This window comes from Myotis daubentonii, chromosome 2 (assembly GCF_963259705.1).
Source record: "Myotis daubentonii chromosome 2, mMyoDau2.1, whole genome shotgun sequence".
Taxonomy (NCBI): Eukaryota; Metazoa; Chordata; class Mammalia; order Chiroptera; family Vespertilionidae; genus Myotis; species Myotis daubentonii.
The window spans coordinates 36,874,010-36,897,349 of record NC_081841.1 but is presented as its reverse complement, the minus strand read 5'-3'; the positions used below and the strand labels follow the sequence as shown (position 1 = coordinate 36,897,349).

Genomic DNA, 23,340 nt, shown 5'->3' with positions numbered 1-23,340 from the left:
TTGGCTAATTGACATCCTGGTTTCCCAAGAATACCATAATATTAAACCACTGATCCACCGAGAGTCAAAATTCCCTTGAACTTTCTCCCTCCTTCTTAAAAAACTGCTGAGACTACATAACTAAGTGCCATCAGAGATGCTAAGCCCTCCTAATTAAATGCATAAATGCATTTTGAAAGAAAAACACACCACTGATTCAATTATAGAGTTACCGTGTGCTCACACCCACATACAAACACCTCCCCACACATTTTGCTAAACGTGTAAACATTCCCTTTCTGTCTGCAGCTATATGCTTGCATGTCTGTATTAAGAAGAAAAGAAAAAAAATCAAAGCCACTGACTGACATTTCCAAAGAAGTGAGGAGAAAACAAAGCAACCAAGAATAAAGACTGCTAGCTTCACCCTGGATGGTGTGGCTTCATTGGCTGGAGCGTCGTCCTGTACACCAAAAGATGGTGGGTTCCATTCCCAGTAAGGACAACATACCCAGGTTTCAGGTTCAGTCTCAGGTTGGGGTTCATGAGGAAAGCAGCTGATTATGTTTCTCTTTCACATGGATATCTGTCTGTCTCTCTCTCTCTAATACCAATTCTTTTTAAAGTTGAAGCAAATAAAAAATTTTAAAAAAGAAAAGACTTCTAGCTTCAGCAGCCCTCAAACTCCATCCACACCCTCATGCACAAAAGAAATGTATGTTTGAGGGAATGGCTCTAAAAGCAAAACTACACCTCCATTCAATAGTAAAGATGATCTTAGATATTTGGTTGGAGAGGGAGAGATTTCTAAAGGAGAAAAAAATGGAAGGGAAAATCTTGTGTAAGTTTCATGATGAAAAGAAATTCATTTATTCATTGTCTCAAGTTATAATGAACCAAGGATACCACCTAAGTGACACACACGTTCAAGTAAGATTGTTACCCCCAAGTTTTTTTCAGAATTTTTAGTATGAATTGCCTAGAATAAAGACTATTTGAGCCCTGGCTGGTGTGGCTCAGTTGGTTGAGTGCCATCCCATTCCGGTCAGAGCACATGCCTGGGTTTCTGGCTGGATCCCCAGTAGGGGGCCTGCAGAAGGCAGCCAATAGATCAGCCATGGGCAAACTACGGCCCGCGGGCCGGATCTGGCCCGTTTGAAATGAATAAAACTAAAAAAAAAAAAAAAAAAAAAAAAAAAAAGACCGAACCCTTTTATGTAATGATGTTTACTTTGAATTTATATTAGTTCACACAAACACTCCATCCATGCTTTTGTTCCGGCCCTCCGGTCCAGTTTAAGAACCCATTGTGGCCCTCGAGTCAAAAAGTTTGCCCACCCCTGCAATAGGTGCTTCTCTCTTCCTAACTTGCATGCATAGAACATCCTGTTGAAACAGACAAATCACCTGGCCACCTAAAATCAACCTGTCTGCTTTCACAGGCGTCTACTTCAGCATCACTCCACAGAGACGCAGAATCTAAATGACTGAGTGGTCCCTGAACACACAAAACACAATCATCATCGAAATATATGCACAAAAATATTCAATGGAGCACTATTTGTAATACATCCAAATTGGAAAACTACCTAAATATCCACCAATTGTAAAAGAGATGGATAATTGAGTAGCATAATAGCAAGGAAAATGAAAAATGTAATATCATAGATGAATTCCACAACCATAATAAGGAAATTAAGCCAGACACAAAGGAAGATATACTGTATGATGCTATTTACATAAACTTTAAAAACAGGCAAACTAATCAATGAATGGCATTAGAAATCAGGAAGTAGATTATTCCTGGGAGCATTAGGAAAGAGGGTGCTGGCATGCTGTTACCCAGGTGTGTCCACTGTGTCATAATTATCCCAGCAAGCCATCCACTTCTGATCTGTGCTCTTTCCTCTACGCAAAAGATACGTCGATAAAAAGCTGATTGAAAAAGAACCTGGGGAACATCTGGTCTGCTCTCCTTGGTTGGCATAAAAGTAATTGTTTCCCCAGTGGTTAAATGTCTCAAGGACACAGGAAATCCAAGGCAAGGCTGGGACTGAACATTAGGTCTCTTAACTCCCCATCCAGGTGCCAAAACTACCTCTCGAAGGTGGGAGGATGTTTCTCCAACTCCAGTCCTTGCTGTGTCTACAGCCACAGTTTAGAAGGATTAGGGTCACATTCGTATTAAGAATACAACCCAGACAGTTCCAGTCTCCTACAGACAGATGCGCCATAAAAAGCTTTAAACACTATTTAGGATGTGGCGAATCAGAAAGTCAGACAGCGCTGTGCTCTCACCCCAGGTTCTGCCACTTACTAGCTGTGTGACCATCTGCATGCCCCTTACCACTCTCTGAATCTCAATATCCTCATCTAGATCACTAAAATATTAACTCCTACTCTGCAAGGTTGGCAGGAGGATGATCTAAGACAATAGTGTCAGAGCGGTACCTGGTATGTGGCAAGCACTCAGAAAAAGTAGTCATTGAATGAAAATTGAACTGAATTAGTCAAGTGCTTGTCACTTAGCACAACCTCAATAAATAATTGTTGTTATTATTACTGAGCAAGAGAAACAGGGAGGAAAGGAGTAAGTAAGCTTATATGAAAACACTTGGTTTTTCTAAGCCTATAGGGTCCTTAATGGGTTGACCGATTCTCACTGACTTTGATGGGGGCACTGAAATGGTCTGAGATAAAGAACAGTAAAGGATTTGAAGAGAAGGCGGTGCTTTTTATGTGCTACCAGGTCTGTGTTTTCCTTCTCAGTAACAAAAAATGATTTGCTCAGTGACAGTCACAACAAGCCTAAATTCACAGCCATCTATGTAAGTCGTATTATTTTTAGAATTAAAAAATTTTAAACGGGGTGGGTCACAAATTATTATAGGCATAATGAGTAGACCAACATAGTCAAGTAACTTTACTAGTGGGGAAAAATTTACACACTGAGTATCCAGAAAGGTAATTGCAGGCTTTAAAGATGTGAGAAACAAACAATGGTGATGAGTGAGTTTACTTACATTAAAACGGAAGGTTTAGCACTGATTTCTCCTTCAACTCTTCAAATCTTGCTTGCAGGCTGATCCATAAAGTTCTTTAATGCTGAAAAGATATGGAAAAGATAAATTAACACTAATTTCCAATTATAGCAGACCAGAGGAAAAATAAAATCCATTGATGGGTAAGTTGTTGTATAAGCAAAGAAGATAACACACGTGTTAAGAAAATGTGTTAAGGACCAAGAGATTTAACTGATAATCCTTCCCTTTATCTTTCTACCGTTTCCTCCTCCATGTCCCCTCCTCTTCCTTCCTTCCTTCCTCCTCCCCATCTAGCACCGCCTCCCTCTCTTCTTCCTTATTTCCTGTTACTGGACAACCTCAAATATCCCTCGAAGCCTGAGTTTCTGCTACCACCCAGCATTAAATGTTATAGTCCAAAGTGCCTGACACATGTTAGGTCCTCTATGAGTGTTTGTTGAGTAAATAAATAAAACCCACAGTTTTCCAATATCTCTTTACAATTTAAAAAGTGAAGAGATTTATTATTTTCTTGTCCAACAAGAATAATATGTAGACAATATTGTAGAAGCATATACACTGTTTTTTAGACTTGTTTTTCTGATTGATTCCCTTTTAAATAATATATACTTAGAAAAAAAATTCCCATTAGTATTCCTATGGACATGTAGATTCACACCATTATAGTTATAAAATATAGTAAAGGTAATAAAAGAATGTCTAGGAGATGGGAGTTCCTTTTGAGGTGCTCACTCTTCAGACACCCCAGGATTCCCTCCATCTACATGAGAAAGCAAAGTAGCTCCAAGTTAAACATGACCTCACATGTGATCTCAAATGTATATATAGTTGGGGCCAGGCCCAGACAAAACTGTGAGGTAGGAGTGGAGCAGCTTCCTTCTTCTATCTGTGCCTTTGAGGAGTCAGTGACTCCAGATGTTTCATTAAGTAGGAAAAATAGGATCGGCTCCCAAGTTCCAACAACTTGATGGATATCCTTCCTGAGGACATTTTCATTAAAAAAAAAAGAGAGAGAGCTTCAGAAGGCAGATGCTTGACACCGAAATAAAATGCATTACTGACAATGGAATTTCAAGCACGAATGAGGGATACATTGAAGGAATTTCTTGACTCAGGTTCACATCTGTCCTTTGGCCTCCCCTAAAGCTGGCTTCATGTATGACCAATATTCAGGGGTGGGCAAATGTAGGTTTACAGTTGTTATACAAATAAATAAGAAATCTAATCTAATAAAAGAGAAACATGCAAATTGACCGCACCTCCACTATGCCCAAGCCACACCCACCAGCCAATCAGAGCAACTATATGCAAATTAACCCAAACAAGATGGCGGCCGGCAGCCATGGAGCTGGAGCAAGCAGGAGGCTTGGTTGCCCCCACGATGGAGGAAGCCAAGCTTCCTGCCTGCCCTGGCCAGCTGTGGCCTCTGCTCAAGGCAACAAAGTTTCAATTATAGAAGATAAATAAATCCCAGATACCTGCTTCCAGCCAGCATCCACTGGGAGCTTGGGTGGGTGGGGGCCATGGCCAGCCTGCAAACAGCCATCAGCCCCTCACCCAGGCTGGCCAGGCACCCCAGCGGGACTCCCACCCTGATCTGGGACACCCTTCAGGGCAAACTAGCCAGCCCCCACACATGCACCAGGCCTCTATCCTATATAATAAAAAGGCAATATGCAAATTGACCCTAACAGCAGAAGGACTGGGAATGACTGGTCACTATGACACACACTGACCACCAGGGGGCATATGCTCAATGCAAGAGCTGCCCCTGGTGGTCAGTGCGCTCCCACAGGGGGAGCTCTGCTCAGCCACAAGCCAGACTGATGGCTGCCAATATAGCAGTGGTGGTGGGAGCTTCTCCCGCCTGCTCAGCAGCACTAAGGATGTCCGACTGCAGCTTAGGCCTGCTCCCCGCTGGCAAGTGGACATCCCCTGAGGGCTGCCAGGCTACCAGAGGGATGTCTGACTGCCAGCTTAGGCCCAATCCCCCCAGGGAGCAGGCCTAAGCCAGCAGGTGGTCATCCCCCGAGGGGTCCCAGACTGCGAGAGGGCACAGGCCGGGCTGAGGGACCCCCCCCCCAGTGCACAAATTTTTGTGCACCGGGCCTCTAGCAATAAATAATACAAGAGCTGTTTCACATACTCACAATCTAGGTAAATTTTAAGCACTTAGTGATGCATACATAGGCAAGCCCGACTTTAAGATTAGTGTGTGCTCCAAAAGCAAAGTTATATTAATCAGCAGTTTTCAAAATGCATGCCTAGGAACTCTCTCCTATGAGTGCTTCTGAGAATGGAGGCAGGAGAGTGAGTGTATGTGTAGTAGTGGGCTGAGCACATTATTATTTCTCTTATAATTTGATCCAAAACTTACTCGGAGAAGAGGTTCCTTGAGCTGCTTATAAAAGGGTTGAAACTAAATGATGATTAAAGCTAGTGCAGAAAATTCCCAGTGAGTTCATAGCACAACACAGCTGATCGAGCACAGTAATCATACCAAAATCCAACCACCCTCCCTAACAGAGTCTTTTTGGAAAAATGTGAATTCTAAGTTGGGTCCCAGAACATAGGTCATCCTGGGTCCAAGCAGGCAGGAGCCAGGCCTTCTCTTCCTTCTTACCCAATGCCTTTGTCCTCTGCCCTGGAACATACACTTATACTTCCATGAGGACTAAACCAACAGTAAGAGGGTGAGAAGAAGGTAGAGAGGGCCTGTGGATATTCCAGAGTGGGGGAGATGGGGGCTCCAGCAGGGAGTAAGGCACAGTGGGTTTCTGTGAGTCAATCACTACCCCAGACCCTGCCCCACACCTCACCAGCCTCCTTGCTAGAAATTACATGTGCAAAGCTTACAAACTTCTCATATGTCCAGGCCTTTTAGGAATGAGGAAGAGAAAGTCAGTGGAACCGTTTAAAGAGAAGAAAAAGGTATACCTATGTTCTGTAAGACCAAATTTAAAAACAACATATAAAATTAGAAAACAATTTTTTAAAAGAAAATTCTAAGAAAGCATTGCCTGAACTTGCCCCAGAAGAATTCTCTGAATTAAGAGGCACTGAGTATATTCATCCCTCCCTCCACACAGAGCTTCGATTATTCGATTCAACCAGGACTGAATACATAAAAACATTTATAAACATAAACCACTGGATTTTTTGAGTTTCCATCATGAACCTTGTGTAAGTCTGTCAAAGATTCCCTTTGTTATACAGTTTTGACCAAATGCAAGAGACTTTAGTCATTTCCTCAGAAACAGACGTGAGCTATAAATATGAACAAACCAACACAGCCAGTCACTCACAAAAAGGCTCACTGAAAAGTTTAATTTAAAAACAAGAGCATATTATTAAACTAAAAAAATAAGCCAAAAAAAATCCAAACCCATGCAAACAACATTCTTAGCAGAAAAACTCAGTGTAATGACAAAGATAATTACAAATAGCTTTTTATTTGACTCCTAAACTTTTCCTATAGAGAATTTTCAAAAACAAAAATAAAAAAAGTCTGTATTTGTGTTCACTTAATAAAGCAAACCATTGACATCCTGCCCAAATCTCAGAACATACATTCCAAGAAAATCCTCCAAACCATTAAATAAATGGCTTCTGTATATCCCTTTGTGATAGAAAACACTACTATTGCTTATTTTCAAAATCCCTTTAATATTCTAATCTAATTCATGACCTTTATAACTGAGAGTAACATGTTAAGACATAATAATTAGGAAGTGAAGTTACTATTTATTATAATAATATCATATTTCTTAATTTGAAACTAAACCAAAATCCAAAGTCTCTATTCAGGTATGACATAGGCATCTAAAGCAGGCATCTGAACACAGGGCAAATATGGCCTGCCACCTATTTTTGTAAATAAAGTTTTATTGAAACATAGCCATGCCCATTTACTTACATATTATCTATAGCTGCTTTTTAATAATTATTATTACTAGTGCCCTGGTGCACAAAATTCGTGCACATTAAAAGGGAATTAATTAGAGGAAATATTTTAATATTGCTATTTGCCCTTTCTTTATAATATAAGTATCAGAGATGAAAGAAAATTAGTAAAATGTGTATGAAAATCTCCCTCCTGTCAGAGTCTGGGGCGCACCACGGGAACCAGAGTCAAGTCCCCGCCCATCCGCGTGCGCTTCGAAATCACACAAAACCCAGACTTGGCCAGCCCCACCCATCAAGCCCCGCAGGGCAGGGGGCACTGGCCTCAGGTCCCCCATCAAGCCCTGCCAGGCAGAGGGGGCACAGCTTCAGGTCCCCCGGCCCAAGCATCGGGGCGGGGGACGTGTCCTCAGGTCCCCCGGCCCCGGCGCCTAGGCAGGAGGTGTGGTCTCAGGTCCTCTGGGCCCAGCCTCAGGTCCCCCGGCCCCAGCGCTGGGGTGGGGGACGCGAGGGCACAAGGGCATGGTGACCATTTGCATATTAGCTCTTTATTATATAGGATTATTATTATTACTAGAGGCCCAATGCATGAAGATTCGTGCAAGAATAGGCCTTCCTTCCCCTGGCTGCTGGCACCGCCTTCTGCCTTCACGTGCTGCCTAGAGGCCTGGAGCAGCGGGGCAGGATGGAATGCCTGCGTCATCGCCATGGTGACAATGCAAGCGTCCCAGCCCGGCTGCCGCCATCTTTGTCACATCAATTTGCATATTCTCTCCTTATTGGCTGTGGGTGCCACCATCTTTGTTACAAAGTGATGGTCAATTTGCATATTCTGTCTTTATTAGATAGAATTTTTTCTTTTAGAGAGAGAAACTTTCATTGATTGCCTCCGACAGAGGATTGAACCTGCAAACTGGGTATGTGACCTGACTGGGAATTGAATCCACAGGCTTTTGGTGTATAGGAAAATGCTCCAACCGAGTCAACTCGCTAGGGCTAGAGCTACTTTTGCAATGATTGAGTGAAGTAGTTACACCAGAGCCTGTAGGACTCTTAAAGTATAAAATATTTATTAACTGATTTGACCCTCTAAGAAAAAGCTTGCTGACTTCTGATCTAGGAAACAGCTACCTCAGTGCACTAAATCTTGAAATGAGAAACATGAATCCTGGTTTAATCATCTTGCTGGATACTACCTAAGTCATTTAACCTTTAGCTACTTTAATGTTCTCATTTACAATACAATAACAGACAATATTTATTGGGAATTTATGTATCAGGCACTATTCTAAGGGCTTTACTTTTAGTAAATTAACAATGAATTCACTCATTTAATTCTGACTAAAACCCTGTGAGGAGAGTAAATGATTAGCCCCATCTTACAGATGAGGAAACTGAGGCAGAGGGGTTAAATAACTTGCCCAAAGCCACATTACTGTTAAATGGAAAAGTCAGGGTCAGAACCCAGGCAATCCAGGTTCAGAGCTGGTATTATATATCTCTCTGCTAGATTGATGATCATTTTAATTTTATGAAAGTTACAGATAATAAAAGGAAATCTTAAAAAGGCCTACTAGTAAGCAATGTTAGTTAAAGACAGTAAAGTACACCTCTGCAGTTTAGGATAAGATACCTAAAATAAGACTATAAATGGACTTCCACAGACTTTTAAGACCCTTCTGATTTCTAAGATTAGGGCTAACCTTGGGATACTGGGAATATAAAAGCCCACAATATCCTTTTTTGTTTTTTCACCACAAGTAATAAAAACAAAAAATCAAACTAACTGACCAATGTCTGTCTTCCTCTTGGTGAGTGAGGCCTCTCCAGGCAGTTCAGCCCTTCAGAAAGGATTTGGGACACAAGCTTACTGGAGGGACCTTAAATCTCCCACATTAGTTCCCATCTAGTCTTATCCTCTGCCTAGCTTCCATCTGGGAAAAGGCTGAGCAAACAGAAGTTATGGAAAAATTTTAATAGCTTGGCAAGAAGAGCTCTATCCAGATAGTAACTGTCACATGAAGATGTCCCCGTGCTGAACTAACCCCACTTCCCGATGTGCCCCAGGATGTTTGCAGCAAATGCGTCCCCTGTATATGAACCTGTGCTCTTTTGTACTAAAAGATAGGTTTATATGATCCAAATAAAATAAGGGGAGCCCTAACCAGTTTGGCTCAATGGATAGAGCGTCGGTCTGTGGACTGAAAGGTCCCAGGTTCAACCTTGGTCGCGGGCACATCTCCAGTAGGAGGTGTGCAGGAGATGGCTGATCGATGTTTCTCTCTCATCGATGTTTCTAACTCTCTTTCCCTCTCCCTTCCTCTCTGTAAAAAATCAATAAAATATATTTTAAAAAAATAAGGGGAAAATATACTGCTAGATTAGTCATCACCAATTTCACATTTAGATAGAGGTGGTCTTAACCATCTTTTTTAGCCAGTCTTTAACTGGCTTTCAGTGTCTGTAAAGTCAAATCCTTGGGTTTGACATTTCAGCTTACCCCTTGCCTACTTTTCCAGTCTTACCTCCTTCTGTTTTTGGTCTTTCATGTAACCGGGATGGACTGTTTTTTTTTCTTCTGAGAACATACATATTCTGTACTCCACTATTTTCTCTTTCACTACCAACATCACATCCAGTGAAGCGGTCACATCTCTGTGCTAAATATTGTGGGATACAATCTGCATTTCCTGGGAGGACTGATTCTCACCATCCAGGAGAGAAAAAGGTATACAAAGGACTACACTAAAGCTTCATATTCAAGGTTCAAAGTGCTGTAGGACTCTGATTAGGGGATCCAAAAAGACTTTAGACAGAAGCCACCAATGAGTTGGACCTTAAAGGAAGGGGAAACAGAGTGTACTGAAGTTTATAAAGTTGGAGGGTAACCAGATAGGATAAAAATTTATTATCAGAAACTTCAGAACCCAACAGGGTCCAAAATCCTGGCTCCCTTTGACTAGTAACAGGGATTGTCGGAGTTACAATCAAATAAAGCAGGTTGATGCTAACCATGCTGAAAACCAGATTTGTAGCCAGTTTCATGTCTTGGTCAAATAACAAAGCCTTTTAATTCTGTCCGTACATAGTCTTCCCTTCTCTCATTGCCAACAGCATTGAATATTTCAACCCATTCATTCATGTGGGCATGTAATCACATGTGGACTTTCACTGTTTAAATATTCTAGAAGGTTGTTTTCCCTCCTCAATAAGACTTTGTTATCAAAGAATAGGTTCTTTCAAATAGACCCTTGGCATTGTTGAATTTTAGGTTCAAGGTCCCTGACAAGTAATGCTAGTTTAGCTGAGAAGCAAATTTAAATTATGAGGTCGGGCTGTTTGGCTAGTAACACAATGCCCAGCCAACCATAAACATCTGTATTCCAACATGGCTTTGCTTTCTGCCTATCCATTAACTCATATGAACTGATCTAAAACGTCTTTCTTTGTGCAATGGTCAGGAAAAAAGCTAACAACTAGGGTTAGTGATGGAAGGAAAGATCAAGTTAAAGCAGCACAAGAAAGCAGTGGCTCATAGCCAAAATATAGACATTAAAGTGTTTAATAAATTACACATTACAGTATATCTGAAAATCTGAGGATGAACAAAGAGCTTGAACTTTATCCCTTATGTTTTAAAAACGGTCAGTGTATAGTTTTTTGTGTGTTCCCACAATACCAAGCACTGTGCTATAAATACTAACTAATGAATAATGTGATGATCTCTGATGTCCCATAGTCCTTAGTGAACCTATTTGTCATGCCACAATCCAATTGATTATAGTCAAATTTCCCTCAAGACTCCAGAATTGTAGCATTTGCAATGTCTACTGACATACTACATTAAATAAGGCCCACATATTTTTAAGTTAGCATATTGCTTCACAATCATATTTGCAGTGTTTAGTAATGGTTGCCTTTGTCTTTAATGCATAGCTTTGCCAATACTGGCAAATTATTTTTTTATTTCCCTCCCAAAAAATTATAATTCAAAGATGCTAAGCAATTTTGGAATTCAAAAGTTACGATTTGAAAGTTTTGACTGAATTGAATGGAATTATTAAAGCCTGCCATAAAGTTACATATACTAGTAAAAATAAACATATGCCTGGCTACATGTGGTGTGGGACAGTATTCTGGGGCTGGGTGTGAGGGAATCCACAGGGCTCAGCTTCCTAGCACACCAATTTTCCTTTGTGGCAAACATTAAACTTTATTTTTTATGACCAATATCATGACCTATAGTCAAAGTATTATATAACAATGTATAAAAATGTTTATATGGAAAATATTATGGACTATAATATAAAATTTTCCTAACAATATGTTTATACAATGGGTTTCAAACACATTTCGGGCAAGAACTTTAGAATAGATGTTCCCATTAGTTGCACAGATCTTGAAGCACAGGGTAGTTTGGTAGAAATCAGAGGTTGTTGACCACATAGTCATTTCCTCAGAGAGAAAATTTCTACAAATGTTCTGAAATATGTCCTATCCCTTTGAAAGCGGAGGAGAAACAAGTGCCCTGCCTTTAAAATTCTAGCTGTGATAGCCAAGAAATTCTATAGGTTCAAGTCCTTCCACCTTTATCATTAACTAACATATTACAAATATCTTTCAAAAAATATGAAGACAAGCCACTTCAACCCCACTAGCATTCTGAAAGAGCATTCTGAACTAATGTGGAATTTATAACAGTGATTGTTTTAATAAAACAGTGACTTCATCCCACTGGTACATAACACTATCAATACACTGGTATATAACACTATCACGCCAGAACTGCGAGAACAAACAGACCTCAGTGAGGTCGTCTTGCTGTGAGAGGGGCTGGCCCATTATGAACGCGATCATCGCTGACCCAGCAGGAACAGTAAGGACTCTTCCCCTTAAATTTCCCCACATGAAATAGATGTATTTTCATTGTTAGACTAGGACCATGGTTTCTGCAACATATGTGTTTTAAAAAGAGGTTTTTCTGCCTAAAATAGGTCTTACCCAGCGACCATCTATTAGAAATCCTGTCAATCAACATAAGACCCTGAAGTTTTTTTTGTTTGTTTGTTTTGTTTTTTATTGCTTAAAGTATTACAAAGGGTATTACATATGTGTCCATTTTTCCCCCCACCCTTGACAGTCCCCTAGCCTCCCCTACCCCCCAGTGTCTTATGTCCATTGGTTATGCTTATATGCATGCATACAAGTCCTTTGGTTGATCTCTTACGCCCCTCCCTTCTGCCCCCCAACCCTCCCCGGCCTTCCTGCTGCAGTCTGACAATCTGTTTGAGGCAGCTCTGCCTCTGTATCTATTATTGTTCAAAAGTTTATAATGGTCTCTATTATCCATGAATGAGTGAGATCATGTGGTATTTTTCCTTCATTGATTGGCTTATTTCACTTAGCATAATGCTCTCCAGTTCCATCCATGTCATTGCAAATGGTAAGAGTTCCTTCCTTTTTACAGCAGCATAGTATTCCATCATGTAGATGTACCAGTTTTCTAATCCATTCATCTACTGATGGGCACTTAGGCTGTTTCCAGATTTTAGCTATGGTGAATTGTGCTGCTTTTATAGACACATTTAAACTAGAATAGGATAGAAATACTGCAGGTAAAATATCTGACTATTTGATTTTCAGCTTCCATATTCAGAGACACATTGACCTATAAATTCTCTAAATCTCACGAGAGAACTCACTGCAATTCTAAAAAAAAAAAAAAAAAAAGATATAGGATGAACTATTTAATGCTTTGCTACCCACATACCCATCACCACTGATAAGAAGAAGAAAAAATACAAGGGACATAAGGCAGCTCACTTCTATCATGAAAGATTTTGTGTGTGTGTGTTTTTTTAAAAAAAAAAAACCTCACCTGAGGATATGTTTATTGATTTTAGGGAGAGAAAGGGGTGGGAAGAGAAAGGAGGGATGGAGGGAGGAAAGACAGAGAGAAACATCCATTGATATTATCTTCTATGCAACCTTAGTGCATACTAATTTTAGGCAAATTATTTCCTAAGATAAATGCATTGGAATGGAATTCCTCTTACTGCAATAGAGCACTGCAGTACAAAAGTATTAAATACAGTGCCACTAGCAATTCACTACCAGACTGAAACCATGTTAGGATTTTTTATTTCATTTGGTATTGAAATGGTAACTGAGGGCTGCTTAATATATGTTTCTGGTTACCATTGTGAATGAAAATTTCCCCATGATTTTATTTATATACTAGGGGCCCAGCGTGCGAAATCGCGTGAGACCCAGACCCGGCACGCTGTGGGATGCAGCGTAAAGTGCACCCATCAATGTTCCTCCTGATGACCAGTCTTTGGTCGTTATGGCGTTACAACCACTGGGGTTTTATTATATAGATTTTCTCTTTTGAGACTGGAAGGGAGAGAGGGACAGGGAGAGAGAACCTGCAAGTCCCAGAACGTATATCATTTCTTCCATGAGTATTTCAGTATCTCTCTCTAAAACAGTGGTTCTCAACCTTCTGGCCCTTTAAATACAGTTCCTTATGTGACCCAACCATACAATTATTTTCGTTGCTGTTTCATAACTGTAATGTTGCTACTGTTATGAATTGTAATGTAAATATCTGATATGCAGTATGGTCTTAGGCGACCCCTGTGAAAGGGTCGTTCGACCACCGAAGGGGTCGCAACCCACAGGTTGAGAACCACTGCTCTAAAAGATCGTTTAACTGTAAGACTATCATCACACACCTCAAAATTAGTAATAATTCTTATTGTTAGGAAGAGGTATTTCTATTTCAATACCATCACATTTCTCGTCAATGAGCACATTTCCAATTGCCTTATAAAAGCCATATTTTCAAAAACCATTTGTTTGTTCTCATTAGAGTCCACAATTGTGGTCAATTGATAGATCTGTTAAGAATATTTTAATCTATAGGTTCCGCCCTACATCTCTTTTCTTTCTCCTTGAAAGTTATTTATTGAAGAAACTTGCTTGTTTGTCCTGTAGAGTATCCCATAGCTGATTATGTTCCTAAGTGCAATTTAACATGCATCAGCTCACCTTCAAAATTCAGGTTGGTTAATTTTTTTCCTGTCCCTTGTGTAAAGGTAGATATGCAGATGTAGATAGCTCATGGACTACTGAACAAAAACCATGTGCTCTTCTATTCCACTGACATTGAGTAATAAGGAAAAGAAATAGGGACAATTTTCAAGGATCCTATAAAAACTATCTTTGAGGCAAGAACAGAAGTTGAACCCTGGGCTTATAAAGTTTTACAGGGTGGGGTAAAAGTAGGTTTACAATTGTGAGTACCCAAAACACAGTTTACTCTTGTATTATTATTTATGAATTATTGTATTATTTTCTATACGAAGAACTATAAATCTATTGCCCCACCCTGTACTTAAATCAAAGGAATGAGAACAGGAAACAAATGTTGCAGACCGATCCTTTCCTCCCCTTCCCAACTCCTTCTGCCATTACCAACAGGGTAGGGAAAGCTCTAGCAAGCAGTTTGGGTTGACTCCCAGCTCCACCTCTCCAGCTGTGTGGCCTGCAATAATCTTACTTAACTTCTCTGTACTTCAGGGTCCTTATCCATAAAATGAAGACAATACACGGCACACCTATTGTGTGAGAGTTCAGTGAGATAATTCAGAAAAAGAGCTTGGCACACAGTAAGCTCTCAAAAAAAAGGCTGTTAATTATTATCCTCTTTTAATCATTATTATCCCCTAATAAAAATCTCCTCCTTAAAACTTTGGGGTGCCACCTCTTCCCCTAAGTGACTCAAGTGAGTTTCACCCTAAAGGCTTTTGCCTTGAGTTCTTGCCAATGTCTGTCTATAATTGTACTTCTGAACAAAAACTACTCCTGCTATGCGATAATACATCTTCCAAATTTTGCAAACAGCAGGCAGAATCAGTTGTCCTCGAACACTCATGAAACTAATCTTCTTGGCTGTTCACGAAACATTCAAGTGAGGAACAGAGAATTTTTTTCCCCTTGACTAAGAGCCTGCCATGTGCCAAGCATGGCACTTAGCACTAGAAACGTCATGAATTCTAGTTAGCTGGGGTTGGGGAGGCATTCGATGTTCTTATGTTTTAATTATTAATAACCCAAAAGTTCTCATTTAAAATATGTATTCAGGACCTACCACTGGGCTATGTACTACAGGGGGTAAAAAATTAATAAATAATAAAGCGTAGTCTCTGGGGGGAAAAATTTACAGTCCATTAGAAGAGAAGTATGCTAATGATCCATAATCTATAATAATAAAAGCATAATATGCTAATTAGACCGGATGTCCTTCTAGACAACCTTCCGGACGAAGCCAGGGCTGCAAAGGAAGCCCAGTCTCAGGTGCCTGCTGGCGGCAGGAGGGAAGCCTGGGTCCCGGGTGCCAGAGGGAAGCTGGTGTGGGCAACTGGAGGAAAGGAAGGCCTACTCTTGCACGAATTTTGTGCATCGGGCCTCTAGTGTAACATAATAGATCATGAGAGGGGCAAATGAAATGATAGAAAAAAAATCCGGGGGGAAAAATAATTTACAGTGAAGGGTAGTTTGGGGGGACTATTTTAAAAAAAAAGAGAGAGAGATAATGGGTAAGATGAAAGTTTGAGCAATGACTAAGATTTTGAAAGAGCAGAGGAAGAGTTGGAAGAAGCAGGGAGAAAGAATTTCAGAGAGAGGAAACAGAAGCATGGGGGCTGAAATGCAGGGGTTGTTCAGGGAACAGCAGTAGTTGTGGTTGGATGGAGTGCCAAATGTGTGAAGGGACAGTAACAGGGGTGGCTGGATCCTACAAGTCCTGGATGAGTAAGGAAGTTGGACTAGATTTGGTAAGTAACTAAGAGGTTTTGAGGCTTTCTGAGCCAGAGTGGGATGGTCAGAGTTGTGTTTTACATAAATTAATATGGATGTATTAATATGAATCACCTGTTTCCTAATTCAGGCATCAAGGGCCTTTGAATCAAGATGAGGAAGGAGAACCAAAGACACAAATACCAGCTATAATTGGAATGTAGAAAATATGACTTGGTGATTGAAATGACAGAAGTAAAGAAGAACTCAAAGATGGCTTCCAAGTTTTGAACCTAAACACCTGCAAAAAACAGTGGTGTCATCAACAAAAATACGAGTCAGTTCAAAGAGCTGGGTTTGGGAGAGAGGTAAGATAGTTAACCCCATTTGAAGATGTTGAATCTGATGGACCAGCAGAATACACACAGCGGGCACCAGAACCAACAGGAAAGGTGAAGTGAGCGGGCCAGTGAGAAAACCTTAGAGAAATAATATGTTTAGGATATAGCAAGGTGAACTAGTGAAAGCAGAGTAGCGTCCAGAGAAGAACATTCAGTTTAGTACAAATCATAGGATCTGAAAAATGAAAGAGCCTTAGAAGAGTCAGGAAGACAAAAGGCAGCGGTCAAAGGAATAAATGAAGAAGTAAAGGCAATGAATGAAGACCGCCTATTTAATAAATTCAATATAAAAGAGTAAAGAAAAGATGGGATATTAGGAACATGGGCAAGAGCACTAAAGAAAGTAAAGAAAAAAAGAGGAAAGGGGATACCCTAGATGTTTTATGTAGACAAAAGGTGGCAGAGAGGAAACAACTGGCTGCCTGAGACAGGAAGGAAAACAAATGATCAAAGAACTGGAGGCAAATGCAAATACAGAAGAATGTTAGAGGGAACGATGAAAATGAAGCTGGAGAACCAAGATGACTAACTGCCAGATCTGTTTTCTTGGCCTACAAAGAGTTTCAAAAAATGTGATTTAAACTTGAAGAGATTTCACATAGAAAACAGAAAACTGGACACCACTGGGCCAAGGCTTCTACAGGACAACACCCTGCTGTCCCCACCGTAGACACAGCAGGTACCCTGCAGTTTACCACAGTCCCTACCTATCCCCTCTTTCATTTTAGTAATTTTGATAGCCCCTGTTGGCAGTTGAGTTTGTGACTCCTTTTCAATAAAAGAAGGGAGGATGAGATCCTTAGAGAGTGATGGCTATAGACTGAAACCTGAAAAAAACAGTGATCAAAGGAAACAGGTTAGGAAGTCAATAAGAGAGGATTGTGGTCTGTTAGCCTGCTGAGACCAGTGACTCATCATTCTGCCTGGCAGTGCCCTGGAAGCAGGGGTCACAGGGCAGTCATGGCATCAGACAGGGAGACAAGGGGTTCTAGGGTGCTAGTGGGGACCTCAGTGAGGAGCCTGGACAACACCTGCCCTTGATGGGGACTGTGAAGGGGCTCTCCTGGGAGAATGGAAAAGAGACATCATGGGAACAAAGAGCAGATGCGGGGGAGAGAGGGTGGTGGGAGAGACCTAAAAGGCAAGATAAAAAGGATTCTCCTGGGCTTTTTCTGGCAAGAACTTGAAAGTGTCATCTGTGTAAAATATTAGAGGACAGACACACATCAAAGGCTAAGGGGAGAGTTAGGAAGCTTTGGGAGGAAAGTAAAAGCAAGTATAATTAGTACAAAAGGGGAAAATCAGTCCTGTAGAAATTTACCATTAGTGAGCCCTAGCTGGTTGGCTCAGTGGCAAGAGCATCAGCCTGCAAACTGAAAGGTCCCGGGTTCGATTCCAGTCAAGGGCACATGCCTAGGTTGTGGGCTTGATCCCCATTAGGGGGCATGCAGGAGGCAGCCAATCAATGATTCTCTCTCATCATTGATGTTTCTCTCTCTCTCTCTCTTGCTCTCTCTCTCTCTCTCCTTTCCTCTCTGAAATCAATAAAAATATATATGTTTTAAAAATTTACCATTAGTGTATCTTCATCTCCCTGCTCTTCAACTCCCAGAAAAAATAACCCAGAACAGATTTTCTTTTTCTTTTAAAATGAAAACATGACCAGACTTGGCAAATCATAATGAAATAGCTCAGAGAATTGTATTTTTGTGAAATGAGCCATGTGAATGTTAAAGAAGATTATTTTTAAACTACACACTTGAATTCCTTTCAAATATCCTTAAATACGATTGTAGAGATAAAAAATGTACACTCATTCTTTGTTCTTATATGCAGAGGGTTGTATACATTATCTAAAGTTTTAAAGTAGGAATGAGATCAAAAGTTCGATGTTTAGTAAGTCTTCAATGTCTCACACAGCAAATGCATATAAACAGAAAAGAAACCCACCGCTCATGACCAGCTAGCCCAGTGCCTGAACCTTTGGGGCCTGCATATTTCCTAAGTCCCTTTATGTTTAAGAGAAACACACACACACACACACACACACACAAACCAAAACAACATATTAAATGCCGAGAATAATTCTACAAGGTTACACCCAGACAGGCAGCTCTGGAGGGAGCAACGCAATGGGTGGTAGAGCCATGAGGAAGCAGAGATGGGGGAACTTCGACTTTATCTTTGGTACTTGAGTTATTTGTTTTTACAATGAGAATGTATTTGTAAATTTTTAAAAAAATAAATTAAATTGTAGTAAGATGAAGCTAAAGCAACCTTTCACGTGATCAAAGAAATGTAAATCAGAGTGAGACCCATTGTTTGGTGGACTAAAAGACCAGGTAGACACACTATTTGTGAAGCTGTGGGAAAACAGGAAGTCTAACAGAGTGTTGTTGCTGGTGGTGTGTTTCATGGCACAGAGGTTAAAATGTACAAAAGGACCTGTTCTAAAAAGTAAGTCTCCTTCCCTCTCCTATGCCTGATACACAGTTCTTCTTCTTGGAATCGGCTACTCTTGAGAGTTTCTTGGGTGTCCTTCAAGAAGTCTACTAAAGTATGGGAGGGACTGTAAACTGATTCACTTTATTGAATGACGGTTTAGCAGCATCTGTCATCATTTCCAATACACAGACCTTGTTACCTGGTAACTCCACTTATAAGAGTCTACAAAAAACAACTATGGACCCAAATGCTCATGACAACATTTTAGAGTTAATGAATAATTGGAAACTATCTAAGTGTAAATAAATACAGTTCATCCGTCCGATGAAACACTATGTAGTCATAAGACATGGAGAGCTGTATACACAGATACAAAAAGATGTTTCGTGACACATTAGGAAAGGAAAAAAAGGAGGCTGTTAAACAATATAATAGTATGACAGTGTTTTGTGAACAAACAAAAATTTCTGAATATGCGCGTGTGTGTATTAATGTTGTATATGCCTGGGATGATAACCCAACAATTTTTCATTTCTGTGAATTACAGAGGATCAGAAATAGGAAAGAAGTGTGGGAAAAGAGGAAGGGAAGATTTCCATTTTTAATCCTATATTGTTTGAAATTTACAATAAGCACATAGTTAGTGCTTTGGTAACAAGAGTTTAAGAATAAATTTAAATAATAAAGCTAATAGAAATCAGTACTACATGGGAAAAAATAGCCATCTGTAAAATATTTTGCATGTACATTATTAAAAAGAGGGTAGGTGCAGGCTTACCATTCAAGAGCTGCCGCAAAGGCCCAGGCATGAACCAATTCACGATTGTACTGAAGGATAAACAGGAACCATGCATGCTGAGGGTTGCTGGTGAAGGAAAGGAGAGCGGCCCAGCCATCCACAAAACACAAGTTTCTTTCTCGTCTTATAGGCCCAAACTCGTTCACGTTTCTGAATTGAATATATTGGGGATGAACAAAGGTGATGGACATGGAAAGGAGATCTAATAAAAATATTCCTGAATATAGGAATTCTAGAAGATCTCCAGGAATATTCCTAAGGTCCACTTTCTAAATTTTGGCCAGAAGCCAAACTTCTTTCCTGAAAAGCCATAAACTGTAAAAGATAAACTGTAATCCAAGAACATTTGTGATAAGGAAGTGCTATGATGGGAATAGTTGCTTAAAAAAAGGAGAGTTAGCCCGGCCTATATGGCTCAGTGGTTGAGTGTCAACCTATGAACCAGGAATCACGGTAAGATTCCCGGTCAGGGCACATGCCTGGGTTGTGGGCTCGATCCCCAGTAGGGGGTATGCAGGAGGCAGCCAATCAATGATTCTCACTCATCATTGATGTTTCTATCTCTCTCTCCATCTTCCTTCCTCTCTAAAATCAATAAATATATATTAAAAACATAAGTAAGAGTCAGACTATTAGAATGCATTGGTATCCCCCTATCCCCAGCACTGATCAAGAGGAAGGGGGCATTCCTATTCCATGGAAGTTTCCCAGTCTTTCCAGCAGATAAACGTCTGGAAAGGAGAATGCTCCATGAGGCAACGTTCATTCCGAAATGTGATGGCTGAAGACCAGCAAATGTCTTTGACAACAGCTACGCCCAAACATCCTGCCCATGTTGGTCTTATTGCTCAAACTCGAACTCACTGTATTCGTTTTCTATTGTTACCACAACAAACAACCACAGATGGAGCAGCCTAACACAGCTCCTCTTTGTTATCTCACAGTTTTTGTGCATCGGAAGTCTGGGCACAGCATGGCTGGTTGTCTGCTCCAGGTTTCACAGGCAGAAATCATGGTGGCGGCAGGACTGTGTTCCTTTCTGGAGTCTTCGGGGATGAGCTCATTCAGATTGTTGGCAAAAGTATAATTCCCAGTGGCTGTAGGACTGAGGCTCCCACTTCCTTGCTCGCTGTGAATGGGGGCTGTTCTGAATGTATAGAGACCACTTGGCTTGTGTATCCTTCAAAATCAGCCATGGCGCCCAGCCAGTATGGCTCAGTGGTTGAGGGTCAACACATGAATCAAGAGGCTACCGGTTTGATTCCTGATCAGGGAACATACCCAGGTTGTGGGCTCGATCCCCAGTAGGGGGCGTGCAGGAGGCAGCCGATTAATGTCTCTCTCATCAATGTTTCTATCTCTCTATCATTCTTCCTTCCTCTCTCTAAGTCAACAAAAACATTTTTTAAATTTAATCAGCAATGGTGGATCAAGTTCCTCTCACTCTTCAATCTGCCTGACTTCCCTCTCTGCCTCATCTCTCAGCCGCCTCCCTCTCCTGCGCCACCTCTCTGATTGAGCCATAACTTTTCATGGCATATGTAATTACTTACATTGGATTCCTCTGGATAATTGAGGCTACCCTCCCTATCTTAAGATCAGCTAATCACTCACCTTAATTCCATCTGCTAAGTTTCATCACAGTAGTACCCAGACTAGTGTTTGCTTGAACAACCAGAAGACAGGGATTCTAGGGAAGGGGGGTGGGGGAGGGGGCATCTTTAGAATTATGCCCACCACATTCATTTATATTCTCAGGTGGAAAAAAAATTAGCTGAAGGATTCCCATCTGCCAAAATTTTTCAGAGTATAATAACAAAGTAGCATTGCTCTCGCATGAGTTATTCTGATTAAACCTGCAAATGACTCTGCTAAGTCAACATTATCACACTATCTCTATAATCAACAAAACTATGGCTCAGAAATTAACTTGCCTGAGAACACAAGAAGAGAGGGAATCAGTATGAAACCCAGATCTAGCAGTCTAAAAAGCCCATTTCCTTTAATATATCTGAAAACATGACACAATTATGACTTTAGGAAAGGAATGGCTTAGTACTAATGAGAATAAGGAATATCAATGTTTAAAGCGCAGGGAGAGGAAACCCAACAGGAGTTAGCAACTAATTAGTTCTGTAAATTAAAGGTGAAAGAATAATAAAATCAAAGCCAACTACCAAGGAAGGATAATCTGAGGGTAACAAATCATGTAGGTCCATTGAAACCTCAATAATGTAATGGAAAAATAGCCCTATCATAGTATGGGACACCAGTCCTAATTCTAAGCAGGCTACAAAACACCATGTATAAGACAAGTGCATGGCGTATGTGCACATGCATTGGTGCATCTTCACATGCACATTTTCATTTATTTTGTTTATTAAACAAATGTTTATGGAGCTTCTCTTAGGTTCCAGACACTTGCCTAGTTGCCGAGGATATGGCAATAAACAAAATAAAGTCCCTGCCTAGAAACAACAAATAAATAAGTAAACAAGTGAAAACGTAAGAGATAGTGATAACACCGTGGAGAGAATAAAGCGGAGTAAGGAGACAGCTCAAAGAGGAGAACTGTTCTTTTATCTAAGCTGGTCAGGGAAGGCTGCACTGATGTGGTGACATCAGAACATGGTGCTGAAGGAACTGAGTGACTGCCATTCAGTTTCTGGGGGAAGCATTCCCAGCAGCAGGAACAGCAAGTGCAAATGTCCTGAGGCAGGAGTGTGCTTGGAGAATGGGAGGAACAAAAAGTAAAGAAGGTGAGGAGGAGCAGGAGGAAAGATCACAGAAGTTGGGGGTGGAAGATGACACAGGACTTGTGTGTCATCTTAAAGACTTTGGATGTGATTTCCTTCTGAGGAAGATAAGAAGCCATCGGAAGATTCTGTGTACGAGAAAAATGGCATGGAGGGGTGGGGTAAGATTGATAATAAGGGTACAAACTGCAACAAGTAGTAAATAAGCCATAGAGATCTAATGCCCAGTATAATGAAGACAGACAATGCTGTACTACAATCGTCAAACTTGCTAAGAGACTAAAACTCAATTCTCTCAACCACTAAAAGAAAGATTATGTAATGTGATAGAGGTGCTAAAGATCACTATAATGGCAATCATATTACAATATATAAACGTATCAAATTAACACACTGTACAACTTAAATTTGCACTATGTTCTATGTCAAATATATTCAATAAAAAAGAAAAATGGCATAGTCTATCCATAAGTAAAGAATCAAAGTTCAAAATACCATATCTAGTAATAATTACTTGATGAGGAGATCATTTACGAACTTTTGTTTTGCAGTTTTACTTATTTATTACTTAAAAGGTTCAGTACACAGGCTATCAAGTTAGTTTCCAAGTGCAGAGAAGTGACCCTGACGGTGGTTCTAGGGCAGTGGTTCTCAACCTTCCTAATGCTGCGACCCTTTAATACAGTTCCTCATGTTGTGGTGACCCCCAATTTCATTGTTACAAGTTGAACATAATTAAAGCATAGTGATTAATCACAAAAACAATATGTAATTACATATGTGCTTTCCGATGGTCTTAGGCGACCCCTTTGAAAGGGTCGTTCGATCCCCAAAGGGGTCGCGACCCACGAGTTGAGAACCGCTGTTCTAGGGAGACGGAATGGTTAGGTTTATGGGCTCTGGATCTGGAAGGCTGGACTTGGCTGCTGGTTTTGTGCCCATTCAAGCTGCCCAATGCCTGTCAACCTCAGTAGACTTAGCTTGAAGTGGAAGTAGTAATACCCACCTCATCTGGCTGTTTTGATGTAAGTAAAGCATTCATACAGTACTAGGCTCATAATAAGAGCCCAAAAAGTGGTATCTGTTAGTATCACCTCCAAGCTTTCAGGAACAGTTAAAATACCCTAGGAATCTGTAGCTTGTATTGGATTCAGATCACGTGCTAACCTAGACTTCTCCCTTCGTGTACCCTCAGCAAGTTTCTCTCAAAG

The 23,340-nt window shown here is 40.6% G+C and overlaps 1 protein-coding gene across 1 annotated transcript in view; it reads right to left on the bottom strand.

The window, feature by feature from the left end:
- PPFIBP1 (PPFIA binding protein 1) overlaps positions 1 to 23,340 on the bottom strand; it is a 168,824-nt gene that overhangs the window by 110,529 nt on the left and 34,955 nt on the right. The window contains exon 2 of the mRNA XM_059682451.1: positions 3,003 to 3,084. The gene's annotated coding sequence lies outside the window, so the exon portion shown is untranslated. The remainder of the gene's footprint in view (positions 1 to 3,002; positions 3,085 to 23,340) is intronic.